This window comes from Glycine max, chromosome 14 (assembly GCF_000004515.6).
Source record: "Glycine max cultivar Williams 82 chromosome 14, Glycine_max_v4.0, whole genome shotgun sequence".
Lineage (NCBI taxonomy): Eukaryota > Viridiplantae > Streptophyta > Magnoliopsida > Fabales > Fabaceae > Glycine > Glycine max.
In genome coordinates, this window is record NC_038250.2 from 37,634,670 (window position 1) to 37,644,588 (window position 9,919).

Below are 9,919 nucleotides of genomic sequence, written 5' to 3' on the forward strand. Positions count from 1 at the left end.
CGATAATGTGTATGTATGTTGGTTAGGTAGCATAAAAGATGCATTTCAATAGTGTGTATGTATGTTGGATAGGTAGCATAGGAAATGCCTTTCAATAATGTGTATGTATGTTGGTTAGGTAGCATAAAAGATGCCTTTCAAAAATGTGTATACATGTTGGATATGTGGCATAGAAATGCCTTTCAAAAAATATATGAATATATGTTGGATAGATAACAAAAAAATGCCTTTCAAAGATATGTATATGTGTTGAATATATAATGAAGATGCCTTTCAAAAAAAAATGTGAGTAGGTAGCATGAAAGTGCTTTTCAAAAGAATGTATATATATACACGTGGATATGTATCATAAAGTTTTTTCACCAAAATATATATATATATATATATATATATATATATATATATGTGTGTGTGTGTGTGTGTGTGTGTGTGTGTGTGTGTGTGTGTGTGTGTGTGTGTGTGTGTGTGTGTGGTGTGTGTGTGTAAATGCATGTATATAGGTATGTATCATAGCAGTAGCACGTGTCCCAATTCAAAAAAATGTATATATATACACGTGGATATGTATCATAAAGTTTTTTCACCAATATATATGTGTGTGTGTGTGTGTGTGTGTGTGTGTGTGTGTGTGTGTGTGTGTGTGTGTGTGTGTGTGTGTGTGTGTGTGTGTGTGTGTGTGTGGTGTGTGGTGTGTGTGTGTGTGTGTGTGTAAATGCATGTATATAGGTATGTATCATAAAATAGCACGTGTCCCAATGTGATTGTTTTCTAAAGTGCATGTTGACACTCGCACCATTTAAGTCTTGGTTGGCTCTTGTTTGTAATGATTGGTATTTCGTTGCAACATAACGTCACAAATGTGTCCTCGTAGGAAATGGCGCTGAAAAGCTTCCAGCCAAGATGTCGAGGAAAGATGCCACCGGAGAGGGTTCCAGTGTGGCCCTACAGGTAGATGTTGAGTTTGATAGACACAGGTTCCAGAGTGAGGAACACCAGCGAGGATTTGAGGCCATTAAAGGCTGGTCGTTCCTCAAGGAGAGGCAAGTCCAGCTGAGGGACAGAGAGTATACTAAGTTTCAAGAGGAAATTGGCAATGGACTCAGCTGGTGTCACCCTTGGCTAAGTACGACCCAAAGATGGTCATAGAGTTTTGATGTAAGCTCCATTGGAGCTTGTAGGCCTAGGATCTTCTTCATCAATGGATTCCTTTGCTTCTTGGAAGATGAATGGCAGTGGAATGGAGAAGGAAGAGGGAGAGGAGACGCCACTTCAAGGAGAAGATGAGTCTAGAAGAAGCGCACCACCATAGGAGGCCATGGATAAGAGCTTGGAGGAAGAAGGAGATGAATGAAGGGAAAGGAAGAGAAGAACACGAAATTTTGTGCTCTAAAAGAGCTCTGAAATCGGAAGTTTAATATTCAAATGATCAAGGTTGAAAAAATGCACACACATGACCTCTATTTATAGCCTAAGTGTCACACAAAATTGGAGGGAAATTTGAATTTCAATTCAAATTTCACTTGAATTTGTGGAGCCAAACTTTGGAGCCAAAATTTCACTAATTATGATTAGTAAATTTTAGTTATGGTTCAGCCCACTAATCCAAGATCAACTCCAAGATTCTCCACTAAGTGTGCTTAGGTGTCATGAGGCATGTAAAACATGAAGGACATGCACAAAGTGTGACTATATGATGTGGCAATGGGGTGTAGTAAGCAAATGCTCACCTCCCCCTCTAAAATTTAATTGGATTGGGCTTCTACCAATTCAATTAAATTTATTTCCAAACACACACATCAAATATTCACCGAGTGCATGTGAAATTACAAAAGTACCCCTAATACAAAACTAGTCTAGGTGCCCTAAAATACAAGGGCTGAAAAATCCTATATTTCTAGGGTACCCTACCTACATTATGGAGCCCTAAATACAAGGACCAATTATAATGACATCCTAGTCTAATATGTACAAAGATAATTGGACCCAACCTTGGCCCATGGGCTCAGAAATCTACCCTGAGGTTCATGAGAACCCTAGGGCCTTCTTCAGCAGCTCTAGCCCAATCCTCTTGTAGACTCTTGCTCATGGCTCTAGTGACTGGTCCCTTCCTAGGGAGGATTGTATCAAGTTTTATGACAATGCATGGCCTACAGAGGAGGGAGTTAAAGACAAACGCTCCTGGGTGAGAGGCCAGTGGATCCTCTTCGATAAGGATGCCATTAATTAGTTTCTGGGGCATCCACTGGTCTTGGAAGAGGGCTAGCACTGTGAGTTTAGCTAGAGGAGGAGTCAGACCTTGGGCTTTGATGAGGAGGCTATCAGCTAGTTGTTGTACATTCTGGGGCAGGACATTTCCCAGAGCATAGCGGGGAGACGGGTGCGGATCATGTCCACCAGCATGACCACCCTCACATCGATTTGGATGACGTTGCTGCTTAGCAACATTCTCCCCAGTGACCATAATTCAGATCTCCCCTTCCAGAAGTGTCAGCTGGTGTATGCCATCCTGACTCAGGTGAGTGTACATATTGCCCAGCTGATCTCAGATGCTATGTATCAGTTTGCAGGGATCACGCCTCCTCGACACCCAGTGGACCCGGAGAGGTCCAACAAGGCCCTGGGGTTTCCTACTTTGATCATAGGCCTGTGCCAATTCTATGGAGTGCCGGTCAACCCCAGCAAGCTTATTGGGCCTCCCATCAGTAGAGCCTTCATTGAGAAATACTACATGCCTAGGCAGGCACAGTTGCAGGAGGAGGGCCAGCAATAGCCAGTTGCAGATGCACCATCGCTGCCTCTATAGGAGACACCATCCCTCGAGTCCATATTTGCTCACCTGTAGAGGATAGAACTCCAGATGCATCCATACATGCAGCATGTGACTAGCCAGCAGACGGCTAATCACAAGGGGTAAGTGCAGCTAAACGAGACATTCTACCGGTACAATATGCACCGGCAGAGTCAAGACCCCAGTCCTTTCCCTTGGCCTACCCCTGAGCAGTTCGGGGCCACAGTTGCCTGGCCCGGAGATGAGGCCGATTTTGAGACACAGGCAGGACTTGCAGGGACCCCTGGGGATGATGAAGGAGCTTAGGAGGATGACGATATGGTCGACGTGCTGGATTTCTTCACTTGAGGAGGCAGAGTCGGGTCACCAAAAATAGTGATTTCGTCTTTATTTGATGTTATTGCTTTCAGTTGTTATTTTGTTATCTCATTCTGATAAAACTGAACTTTGATGTTATTGCTTTCAGTTATTATTTTGTTATCTCATTCTGATAAAACTGAACTTTGATGTTATTGCTTTCAGTTATTGATTGGCTCATTGCGATAAAATTGAACTTTGATGTTATTGTTGTATGTACTTTGTGATGGTTTGTATGAAACGCCAATAAAAATAATAAGGGGTCTTGTGTATTTTCATTCACACGCCTTTTATTCCTTTAGATAAAGTGTAATCTCAATTACCAACTTTGCCTGGGTTACAAACCTTTTCTAACAAAAAAAGAGAGAAAGGAAATTTGCTTGAAAGAAATTGATTGAAAGAAAAAGCTAAAGAGAAAGATAAACTAAAAAGTCAATGTGCTTTTGAAAGAAAAATGACTGCTAGTTTTCCTTTGGGAAATTCAAAGATCGGGACATAAAAAGATTTTTGAAAAAGAATGAATGTGCAACTAAAGGGTGAGCGCAGTGAAAGAATTTCCTGAATGCCAAAATAGATTCGGATATTCACATGATTTGATAAAGAACAATCCTTGAAACACTGGTTCGATCTGAATAGGGAAACAAACCCTAAGCCTTAGTGTTTACATGGCCAGAAAGCTTTATGTTTGGGTGTCCACATGGATGTGTGCATGATCAGTTTTACATGAATTTCTAATCATCATCGTCATATGCGTGTCATGCAAATGATTTGGGGCATTCCCTTATTCCTGAGCCACCCGTGAAACAAACAACCCAACATACATCATGTCTTGCCATTTGTAAGCCTTTTGAGACAAATATCGACTTTTGGCCATAACCTTGGACTAGGATGGAAATTTCCAACCTTACCCTCGGAAGAGAGAACAAACGGATCTTCCCAAAAGAAGCTTCTTTTACCTTAGGTTACAAGTGTGAGTCAAGAGAAAAGAAAAGAGAAAGAAAAAAAAATCAATCGATCAAAGATTGAAGAAAAGCAAAAGAAAAAAATCAATCGATCAAAGATTGAGGAAAAGCAAAAGGAAAGAAAAAGAAAAATATCAATCGATCAAAGGTTGACGAAAAGCGAAAGAAAAGAAAAGAAAAAGAGAGGTTCGTGGAACTCAACAATGTCTGAACGATGTGCAGAATTGTCAGAAAGAAATAAAATAGTAACAATGACTTGGTTAAAACCTCAGGGATGCGTGAGGCAATCACCTGGCTTGAAATATATATATATATATATATATATATAAGAGAATCCTCAAGGTTTCACACTTGCACATTTGAGAAGGGAACTCATTCGACCAGGAGCTCATGGAAAATGCCCAAAGACAATTGTGATAGTAGGGTACATTTGATGTTAGTTGCTCATGCAAACTCCTTAGGATTCCGTTTGAATCCAAGGGTGGCCTTTGTTGTATAAATTCTTTTGGGATCAACCCATGTCATAAAGTTTCAACTGGATCGACAGACCCTTGGCATCACTCTATGACCTCAAATTGGGAAAGTTTCACTTGGTCTCATACCAAAGTGTGACAATCCATTGCCATCCTTTAATGGGGCACACAATTGATCCCAAAGCCTTATGTTTTCTTGTTGTGCAGAATAATAGAAGGTTTTAAACCAAAAAGAAAGGGACAAACCCTAGGATCAATGTTTTGGTTGATTGATTAAATGTCAAACGACTCCATTGCCATCACTCCAAAATTTTCAAGTGATCAAACAAAACATACACTCTGAGGGAGTCCCCGAAGAGATTTGCAAAAAAAATAGACTGAGGTTGCATGAATTATCACATCTTCCAGAAAGAGACAATCAATATGTGTTATCCGAAAAGAAAAAAAAAAGAAAAAAAAAATCAAATCAAAATCAAAATCACAAAAATAGGAAAGAATGTCATGAGCATTACACAATTTTCATGATTCAAAACCTTTTGCATTACTAGCTTTTCAAGAGGAAGGTTGCATGCATATGAATCCCAAATCATGTTCATATTAGGTTATAAGTGCATAGATTTCTCTTTATATACCACTTTCCCAAATCTAATCTTTCAAGTTTAGGACGAGAGGCCCTCTCCTCTTGCTTTCTCATAAGGTTAAGCCCTTTGGTACTAGTACCTATTGGCTTGTTTGGTAGGACTCAAAGTCCTCGCATTTATCTTTCACAGGACTCAAAGTCCTTGTTTTTATCCTTCACAGGACTCAAAGTCCTCTAATTTATCTTTCACAGGACTCAAAGTCCTCGCTTTTATCTTTCATAGGACTCAAAGTCCTCGAATTTATCTTTCATAAAGACTCAAAGTCCTCGACTTTATCTTTCATAAGACTCAAAGTCCTCTGTCTTTATCTTTCATAGGACTCAAAGTCCTCTATCTTTATGCTTTCATAAGACTCAAAGTTCTCTGTCATTTACATTTCAAAGACTTCAATGTCTTTTGTCAAGACTTCAATGTCTTTTGTTAAGACTTCAATGTCTTCTTTACATTTCAAAGACTGCATTGTCTTTTGTCAAGACTTCAATGTCTTCTTTACATTTCAAAGACTTCAAATGTATTTTGTCAAGACTACAATGTCTTCTTTACATTTCAAAAACTTCAATGTCTTTTGTAAAGACTTTAATGTCTTCTTTACATTTCAAAGACTTCAATGTCTTTTGTCAAGACTTCAATGTCTTCTTTACATTTCAAAGACTTCAATATCTTTTGTGAAGACTACAATGTCTTCATTTACATTTCAAAGACTTCAATGTCTTCAGTCATTTTACGCTTTCAAAAGACTTCAATGTCTTCATTTACATTTCAAGGATTTAAATGTCTTCAGTCATTTACGCTTTCAAAAGGCTACGATGTCTTCATTTACATTTCAAATACTTCCATGTCTTATGTCTTTTAAAATTTATAAAAGTTCAAAGTCTTTTGTCTTTTATAGGACTCGATGTCCTTGTCTTTGTGATTCATAGGACTCGATGTCCTCTGTTTCTATGCCTTAAAAAAAAGGGGCACTTCAAATGTCTTCCACTCTATAGAACTTGAATGTCCTCATGTTTTCTCAGTTTTACTTCCTTGGTTCGCCAGTTGCCCGGTCGAATAGCAAGATCGTTCGAATGAAATTAGTGTCCTTATCTTTACTTCCCTTTTATTTCTAATAAAAGATAAGTAGAAAAGGGCAATTGTCATACCCTAATTTTGTTCGACGACTATCGTTTGTTGATATTTGATCTCCACTAACCAAATTGAGTTGTTCGACACCACTTACCATGCAAGACGAAAGATCATTTGATGTTTCGGTAAAGAATATGGAAAATACCCAAAAGGGAGAGCAAAAGGGTCATTTTAAGCCTTTTTCTGAACCCTGGCTCGCCTGGGCCCCCAAATAGCTTAGGGGTGAAGTAACCAACTCACTTGGGCGAGCAAGGTTACTTCAGGTTGAAGCAACAACTTGCCTAGGCGAGCTCCAGCTCACCTGGGCAAGCTGCCATGACCCCTTATGCCATCTTTTGCTATAAATAGGTGTGAGGGAGGCTGAGTAAGGGGTTCCAAGGTCCAACATTGAGAGAAATTGAGAGAAATCCGAGAGAAGAAGAAGAAATAAAAGAAAAATGAGGTTGAGGCACTACCGAATGGCGACCGTAATCGACTTCTACATTGTTCTTCATTCGTCATCCATTTAGTTTTTGTTTTAAGGATTTGAATGCGATCTATGCTCCCTTAGGGGTCCTCTTTTGTTTTATGCATCTTCATCTCCTTCTTCTAGCATCAGAAATCCCATTTTCTTCTTGTAAAGTAAGTTTTAATCGATCACTAATGCCGCAAGTTATCTTTAAAAAAAAGATTGAAGGTTAATAAGCAAAACCAAAATAAAACCAACTCATAAACTTATTCATTTCAACAAATATCGCTTGAGATCATTTCAAGGTCCTACGTCTTAATGATTCTCTCCGCTTATCATCAAACATCACTTGAGGTCGTTTCAAGGTCCAACGCCTTAACGATTCTCCTCGCTTTTTTCAAAGTTTAAAACATCATTTCAAGGTCCAACGCCTTAAACAACTTTTGTTCATAATTAAAATCATTCTTTCAAAAAACATAAAATCAATGTAACACATAAACTTTCAGACTTAAAGAACTACGTAGGTCTGAATTCCTCATCACACCTGAGGATACGTAGGAGCAAAGGCAACACCCTTACCGACCCCAAAAAAAAAAATAAATATAAAAATGGAAAATACATAATTTTGAAGTCATGTTTTGCACACTCGATTAAAGGTTGTCGTCCCTTGTGACGGGCGCGTGGAGTGATAATACCTTCCCTGTGCGTAAACAACTCCCGAACCCTTGTTTTCAAAATCTGCGGACCTTCTCCTTTTTTGTTTTTCTAACATTTTCCTCGAATAAATTTTGGTGGTGACTCCATGTGTTTTCGTCATGAGAAGATGCACATCTACGTTTTGCTTCGCCCTCCCGTCGAAGGGTAGGTTGCGACTTTTATTTTTATACATCAAAATCCAAGGTGGATGAGACAATTGGTCATCCCAACCTACCAATTTTTATGTTTCCATACCATACGCTTGTTATCATTCAACACATTTATGTATGTAGCCCCCTTGGTTACCTGAATTCTCGTAACCTTACTCTTGTTCCCATCCTTTTTTTGTTCCACCTCTTCCTTCAAAGGATACTTCCTTGGGGGACAAATTTCTCTTCATCGACAAACCTAGATAGATTCACCTGTAACTTATATGTCCCAATCCATGTTTTGTCCAACGCCTCTTCCAATTTCGCTATGCTGACTAAATTAGAAAAGTGAACAAAGCCAAAAGGACGAACCATCTTACTTTTTTTCATGAAATATAGATCTCCATAATAATTCCCCACTTCTAGAACACTTTTTACATCACCACTGCATCATATTTCTTCGAGAAATTAGAAGAAAAAAAGAATCTCTCTACTTCTCTAAATTCAATTAGTTCTTCGATCTTTATTTATGGCTCATCACCGTTGATAATTGTTTTTCATATCTTATTTTGTTAACAATTATCCTAGTTTTTCTTTAAAATTTTTGTTCATAATTGTTTTTTGTTAATAAATTGTATAAACTAGCTTTAGAAACTAAAAAAAATAGTTTTTGATGTTTTTGTGTAAATTTGGATGTTACAAGAGCAGATTTTTATCTTTAATGAATGAGAATTTGTAGACATGATCCTGCCACAATGAGATGTGCCTTCTGTAACACCCCGCTTTTCGTCAAAAAAATTAAAAAGAGTTTTATTTAAAAGTTAATAGAGTTTTAGAAAAATAAAGAGGTTTTTTAATTAAACAAATAAGGAGAAATAGTTTTATTAATTAAAATAATGATTTTAAGGTAAATGAAATAAACATGTGCTTTAAAAAATAAAAATGATGTTTTATTTATTCATTTCAAAGGGAGTAAAATAAAATTCATTTTCATAAAACAATAAAATAGAAAAATAGAGTAAATAATAGGATCCGGGACATATTAGGTCAATTTTACCATTTACAATACGTTTCTACGCTTTCTCTTCCTCCCAAATTCGTTCTCCCTTCCCCTCTCCCAAAATCCTCTCTTTTTCCCACATACATCCAAATCTATTCCAATAAAACTATAATAGCAGACTAATTAACTGTTGGATCATTTTCAAATTTGGACATCGGGTTCAAAACTCATTTTCACATATTCCCACCATTGGGATTTAAAAAATAATGTTTGTAGGGAGATAAACGCCCCTCACACAGAGACAGTGAAATTGAGGCTCTAATCTCTTCTCCTTCTCTCTAATGCTTGAAAACCCTAGCAGAGCAACCAGAGGCAAAGCTTGAGGAATCTTAGGGAACCACTAGAGATACCGATATCGCAGCCAGACTATGCATGTGAGCCCGCTTAGAGGTAAGGGATGAGTTATGCACAGTTAGGGAGTAGTGAGAACATGTGTAGTGAATCATTGGTGCAGTTTTGTTTGATTATATTTCACTTTGTAAATTCATGATTAGAATATTTGTGCTTAGTTATTTATATATATATATATATATATATATATATAGTGTGTGTGTGTGTGTGTGTGTGTGTGTGTGTGTGTGTGTGTGTTTATATGTAATACTATTTGTATATTATGAATTATAATTGAGATTGAGTATAAGTGGCAAGTTCAGAATGTGTTAATTTGTGAGCTACATGTGAACATGTGATGGTGGATTATGAGGTTGGGAGGTGTTAAATTGTGGACATGGGATATGGTTGTGAATAAGTGTGTAGTTAATACTTGATGTGATATTTCTTGTGTTTTGAGTTGTAAATTATACAATAACCTGATTGGTGTTTACCTTGAGAAAAGTGTTTATGCACGAGGTGTTAAAAGGAAAGTGTAGGGTTCCAAGTTAGGAACACGGGGTGTTAAATTGTAGCGCAATGCATGAGGTGTTAAAAGAAAAGTGTAGGGTTCCAATTTAAGAACCTGAGGTGTTAAATTGTAGCCCATTGCGCTAAACATGTTTTGAAAATAAGTGAGGTCGTGGGTATTGTATAATTCATGCGCAATGTTTGCATGCAAAAGTTGTTTTAGGGGTTGGACCTGAATCAGGAAAGTGAGGCCCTAATGGATTCTTTGAAGTCTAGGCCTTGGGGGTAAATACACTTGGTTTGAGTACTCCTTTAAGCCTGTGTTGATCCTATAAGATTGGAGCATTCTCACAAAACAGAGTGACCCTAACTGGTCACCTTAT